We start from the raw sequence: 6,000 nt of genomic DNA, 5'->3' as shown, positions 1-6,000 counted from the left end.
GAATTTTTCCCTCTACGGCAAGGCGTTGGCTAAAGGTTAACCCTTTATGGATCTGACATATATTTGCTTTCTAAAGATGGAGTATACAGTACGAACTAACAGGCACTGTGATGGCTCGGTGGTTATCACCCACAGCTGCCTTGTTCATCTGGGGTCCAGTGCTCATTGCCCACCAGGTGCCTTATGCAGAATTATCCGACCCTGCCATGCAAGCCAGAACTGCAACCTAGTCAGAAACTCCAGACAATGGTTTCAAAATATATTTTGTTATTGATTGTAATTCACCCTGCATTAAATGACACTAGAACTTAAAGGGATATAGAGGTGGCCATATGTGTTTCCTTTTAAATAATATCAGTTGCTCAGCATTCCTGTTGCTCTTTGCCTGCAGTAGCATCTGATTGCACACCTGAAAAAAGCATACCGCTAATTTAGTCAAACTCCAGTCAAACACCTGCTCTGCTGCATGCTTGTTTAGGATATATGGCTATAAGTATTAGAGGCAGATGATCAGCAGGGCAGCCAGGAAACTAGTATTGCTTAAAAGGAAATAAATATGGCAGACTCCATATCCTCTCACACTTGAGGGGCTCTTCAAGGTGGTTACATGCCATGCTATTTTTTTATGTTTCTTTTCAATGTAAAGGACCACTGTCGCAAAAATGGTAAAAGTTTAAATACATGTAAACCTATACAGAGAAGAAGTATGTTTCTTCCAGAGTAAAATGAGCCATAAATTACTTTTCTCCTATGATGCTGTCACTTACAGTAAAAGGTAGACGTCTGACAGAACTGACAGGTTTTGGACTAGCCCATCTTCTCTTGGGGAATTCCCAAGGTTTTGTTTATTTTCAAAAAACAGTTAGTAAATGGCAGTTGCTCTGTCTAACTGCCAATCCAATGTGCATCAAGCATGGAAGTTAGCCAGCATTATTGCATAAATCCTTCTCAGGGAATAACTTTATAAAGAATAAAAGTCTTGCTGAGAATCCCCCATGAAGAGATGGACTAGTCCAAAGCCTGTTGGTTCTGTCAGATTTCTACTACCTCCTGTAAGTGACAGCAACATGGGGGAAAAGTCATTTATGGCTCATTTTACTCTGGAAGAAACATACTTCTTATTTGTATGTTTACATATATTTTAATTTTTACAATTTTTTGTGATAGTGGTCCTTTAAGAATTACAATACGTTTTTCTGATTGATTGTAACATTTGAAAAATCTTACAAATGTATTACACACGTGTTAAATTTTTCCCCAATTCTGAAGTAAAATTATTAAAAACTCTAAAAATGCTAATTTTATCTATAAATCAAAAAAATCTATCTATCTATCGATCGACTTACTATCTACTTTTTTTCTTGTATTGAGCATAAATGGTAAATGCTAGGCCAGCTTCAGTTAGTACTGTTGTGGTACAGCGGTTAGGGTGCTTGCCCACTGCACAATGAGACCCGGGTTCAAATCCCAGCCAATGTGAGTTGGCTTTTATGCTACAAATCCTTAAAGGGAACCTAAACGGAGAAGGATATGGATTTTTCCTTTTAAAATAATACCAGTTGCCTGAATCACCTGCTGATCCTGTGTTTCTAATACATTTAGCCACAGCCCCTGAACAAGCATGCAGATCAGGTGCTCTGACTGAACTCAGACTGGATTAGCTGCATGCTTGTTTCAGGTGTGTGATTCAGCCACTACTGCAGCCAAAGAGATCAGCAGGACTGCTAAGCAACTGGTATTGTTTAAAAGGAAACATCCATATCTGTCTCAGTTAAGGTTCCCTTTAAGGGCTCTGCCTCTGACAGGGTTTGAATCTCAGCTCTACCTGCTCAATCAGGAGACCTTGGGGAAGGCTACCTAAACACTGCTACTGCCTACTGAGCGTGCCTTAGTGGCTGCTGAAATATAAATGTTCTGTGTCTTGCCTCTATCCTATACCATTTGATCTTTATAAACATTGATCAGGAAAAATGCCATTCCTGATCAACTTGTATCAATAAAAAAAAAGAAAACAGGAAATTTGTTCAGATTTCTAGCTCCTATAAAAAAAAGTGCACAAATCACTGTTTTAATTGAATTGTGGAAAAATCATTGTTTTTATCAAATTGCAGCAAAATCAAATCTTTTTTTTGTATTGTGTGTGGGACTTGCACTTATAGCTGGAACAGAAATGGTCAGTAACAGCTCATACTTATTCTGGCCAAATAACAATAGCTACATAATGGACTCCTAATCTCTGTTACGAACTATGGTATTACTCTTTATAATGCCAGGGATAATTATTATGTGTTACTACTAGCTGAATTGATACAGCAACCACAATGACCTTCTAACCCCTTCATGTGACAAAATATGCATGGATTAAAAAATGGACATACGGAGGGAAGGTGCTGCTGGTGATTTATTTTTATTGTCTTAGCCTCATTATTATGCATGGCCTCATTGTAGTACTTCCTTTATGAAACCCCCGTATTGTCCCTCTATCCACCTAACACCATGCTTCATGCTGATCTTTGTAGGAGGAAACATTTTATGGGCAATAGTGTCTTTTCCAGGGATGGGGCAAAAAAATGGGCCATTTTTATCATTCGATGAGTACTTAGTGCCTTGTCATTTGGGCGATCTGAAGTGGAGATGAGTCAGAGAAGGTAACAACTGAACCCCTTGACACCCTCTAGGCCCTAGACACCTGCCTAAGTTGCCTTGTGGATGATCCTGCTCTGACCAATTAGCTCTTTACATACATTTTACACGCTTAATTTGGTGATTTACCATTTCCCTTTTCTCCTTGCATGTTCTGTAACTTCTACAGCAGAACTGGTAATCCATGTCAGGGTTGTCAGACCACTTATGTTCTTCAGTAGTAGTTTAGTAATCAGGCTTACTGTATTGTGACAGAGCAGGTGAATTGCTGGTACGTACTGAGCTGCCTATCGGAGTGTTCCTACTCTATGCTCTGACATCACAGGCCACAAGACAAGACCTCTCATTCACGCAAACCTTAAAGAGACACTGCCATGAAAAAAAAATATGATATAATGATTTGTATGTGTAGTACAGCTAAGAAATAAAACATTAGGAGCAGAGACATAAGTCTCATATTGTTTCCAGTACAGGAAGAGTTAAGAAACTCCAGTTGTTATCTATGCAAAAGAGCCATTGAGCTCCACGAATTTCAAAGTCGCAGAGAGCTCTGTCTTCTGAAACTTGTTATCTCAACTGTCAGTCATTGTAATTTATTTTTCTCTCCATAGGACAGGTCAAAAGTTCACTGGCCTGCTCTGTAAAATCATCTAGAATGCTGAATAGTGTGTCAACTGCAAATAGTGTGTCAACTGGGGGACAAGAGAGCGATCGGCTCTCATAGGCAGAAGCCTATGACAGCCGATCGCCGTAATTGGCCGGCTGTGGGGAGGGAGGGAGGGAAGGGATTTAAAGGAAGAGGTTTTTAAAAAAAAAAAAAAAAAAAAGCTGCAACACAAATATTTATAAAAAAAAAATAAACATGGGGGAGCGATCAGACCCCACCAGCAGAGAGCTCTGTTGGTGGGGAGAAAAGGGGGAGGGGAATCACTAGTGTGCTATGTTGTGCGGCCCTGCAGCTTGGCCTTAAAGCTGCAGTGGCCTTTTATACTAAAAATTGCCTGGTCACTAGGGGGGTTTAGCCCTGCAGTCCTCAGGAGGTTAAAATAAGCCTGCGAGGGAATGCGGATACCGGGAGGAGAACAGGAAGGCTCTATAGGACCCTTCTGAAACTTGTTATCTCAACTGTCAGTCATTCTAATTTATTTTTCTCTCCATAGGACAGGTCAAAAGTTCACTGGTCTGCTCTGTAAAATCATCTAGAATGCTGAATAGTGTGTCAACTGCAAATATTAGAGAATGATGCAATATTAAAAAAAAACACTGTATAACTGAAAATAAAAATATCAGAATTTTATCTTTGCTACTAATGTTCTAGTAATTATCCGTACTACACAACCAATTCATTATATCATAATTTTTTTTCGCTTCAGTGTCTCTTTAACATACACCTGTAATGAGAGAAACATGGAGGCTGCTTTTTAAACAACGCAAATTGCCTGGCTGCCTTGCTGATCCTCTGCCTCCAATACTTTTTGCCACAGACCCTGAACAAGCATGCTGAGCAAATGTTTGACTGGATTAGCCGCATGCTTGTTTCAGGTGTGTGATTCAGACATTACTGCAGGCAAAGAAAGCAGTAAGCTTGGCAGGCAACTGGTATTATTTAAAAGGAAATAAATAAGGCAACCTCCATAGCTCTCCCAGTTCAGTTGTCCTTTAAGATAATGAAACAAGAACAACCAATCAGAATTCTAACTTCCTTATTACCTTGAATGGAGACGGACACCTGACTCTTTGCTGACAGATTGCTACCGAAATTGTTCAACCTTTGGTGTCATTTTATTCTAAATTGGCCCTGTGGGAAATGATGTGAGCCGTGTCAGCAGGAAGAAAGCCACTGCATTACGCTCGGGTAAAATAACACAATTCTCCTGCTTTACTTACATTTAGTAGTGAAGAAATGGTGAAAATGGATTGGACATTGACTGGAGCCTGAGGACACTTTAAAGTGAATCTGAAGCGCTTTTTTAAAATAAGCCTGCGAGGGAACGCGGACACCGGCAGTAGAACGGAAGGCTCTATAGGACCCAGAGCCTTCATTCTCCTTGGGTGAGTCTCTGTTTTTTTATTTTAAAAAATGCTTCAGAGTCCCTTTAAGAGATCAGTGCCAAAAATGTGCACCTGGCCTTAAACTTCACCTTGCAAATGCTTCTTTATCTCTTCATGTTACAAATAGCCTCTCAGCAGCAATGCAGATGGTACCTGAATCAATAGCCCAGCCAATAGCAAACTATGAGGGAACTGTGACCAGGGATGAGAAGATTCAGAATGAGTTGCCAATATTCCATGGAATTTAAGTAATTTCTGCATCTGCAATAGGTATTGTAGTCAATGGGAAAGTTGGAATTTGAAAGGCTGCAGAAAGTAAGTGCATATAGAGTTCCTTTATACAGAGTCTAAGAGTAGGTTCACACTTGTATTAAAAACATATCCGTGGCTCCGCTTTTTGGCCCGGATCACAAATGGAGCCATGGATACCAATGTTAAAAATAGCAGCTTTTTCGCTTAACAAAAAAACGGAGATAAGCAGAAACTATGCCAGTGCGAATTACGCATTGTAGTTCGAAGGTGAAGTTTCAAAACTACGCTTACGAATTTACGCGTAGTGAAGTACCGCTACTCGTAGCTTACGCCCACTATGCGTAGTTAACATGTGTATTGCCTAGTGAAGCGTTACTCGTGTCTAATTTTCTGATTGCTATTGTATGCTTTACAAATGTATGCATTAGAAAGGAGAATGTACGCATAGAAGAGTTGAGGAGTTAATGCGTAAAATTTTCTGCATACGGGCATAAGCATCCGCATACACTACGCTTCGCACTACGTGTAATTGCGTATTTTAACGCGTAGTCTACGAAATGCATACGAAGCGAATATATGATTTCGAAGCCGTAGTTTGGCAAAGCGTAATTGCGTAAAACTACGCTTAGTTCTAGTGTAGCAAAATTGGCTGACTACGACCATCCCTGATCTGTGTTCAGGGGGATCCGTTTTAAAAAACCTGAATGGACAGTTCCGGATTTGCAGGATTTTCACGGACCGCACATGGATCCGGATACATGGAGGGGTAGTGGCAGGCAATAGGAAAACAGATCCCCCTCTACAGGTAGCTTTGGACACAGAAACGGATCAATTTTCTGTGTCAGCCTGTGCTGGAGGGGGTAGCAGCCAGGACAGGGTTACAGCGGTCACCCGGGTTCCCCGTCCCCACTACCCCTCCAGCTATCTGTGCAAAATTTGTTAAAATGTTAAGGCAGCGAGCGGGGAAGATTACCTTCTCTTCTTACTTCCTCCGCTCGCCGTGTCACTTCCTGTAATACCACCCTCCGAAGTATAGAGGGCGACATTGCAGAA

The 6,000-nt window shown here is 40.8% G+C and overlaps 1 protein-coding gene across 1 annotated transcript in view; it reads left to right on the top strand.

Annotated features, from left to right (window-relative positions):
• Positions 1-4,592: 4,592 nt before the first annotated feature.
• The window catches only part of STMN4 (stathmin 4), a 45,321-nt gene continuing 43,913 nt past the window's right edge, over positions 4,593-6,000 (top strand). The window contains exon 1 of the mRNA XM_068280100.1: positions 4,593-4,695. The gene's annotated coding sequence lies outside the window, so the exon portion shown is untranslated. The remainder of the gene's footprint in view (positions 4,696-6,000) is intronic.

Source organism: Hyperolius riggenbachi, chromosome 4 (assembly GCF_040937935.1).
Source record: "Hyperolius riggenbachi isolate aHypRig1 chromosome 4, aHypRig1.pri, whole genome shotgun sequence".
In the NCBI taxonomy this organism is placed as follows: domain Eukaryota; kingdom Metazoa; phylum Chordata; class Amphibia; order Anura; family Hyperoliidae; genus Hyperolius; species Hyperolius riggenbachi.
Note: the sequence above shows the minus strand (reverse complement) of the source record. Positions and strands in the feature narration are given on the sequence as shown.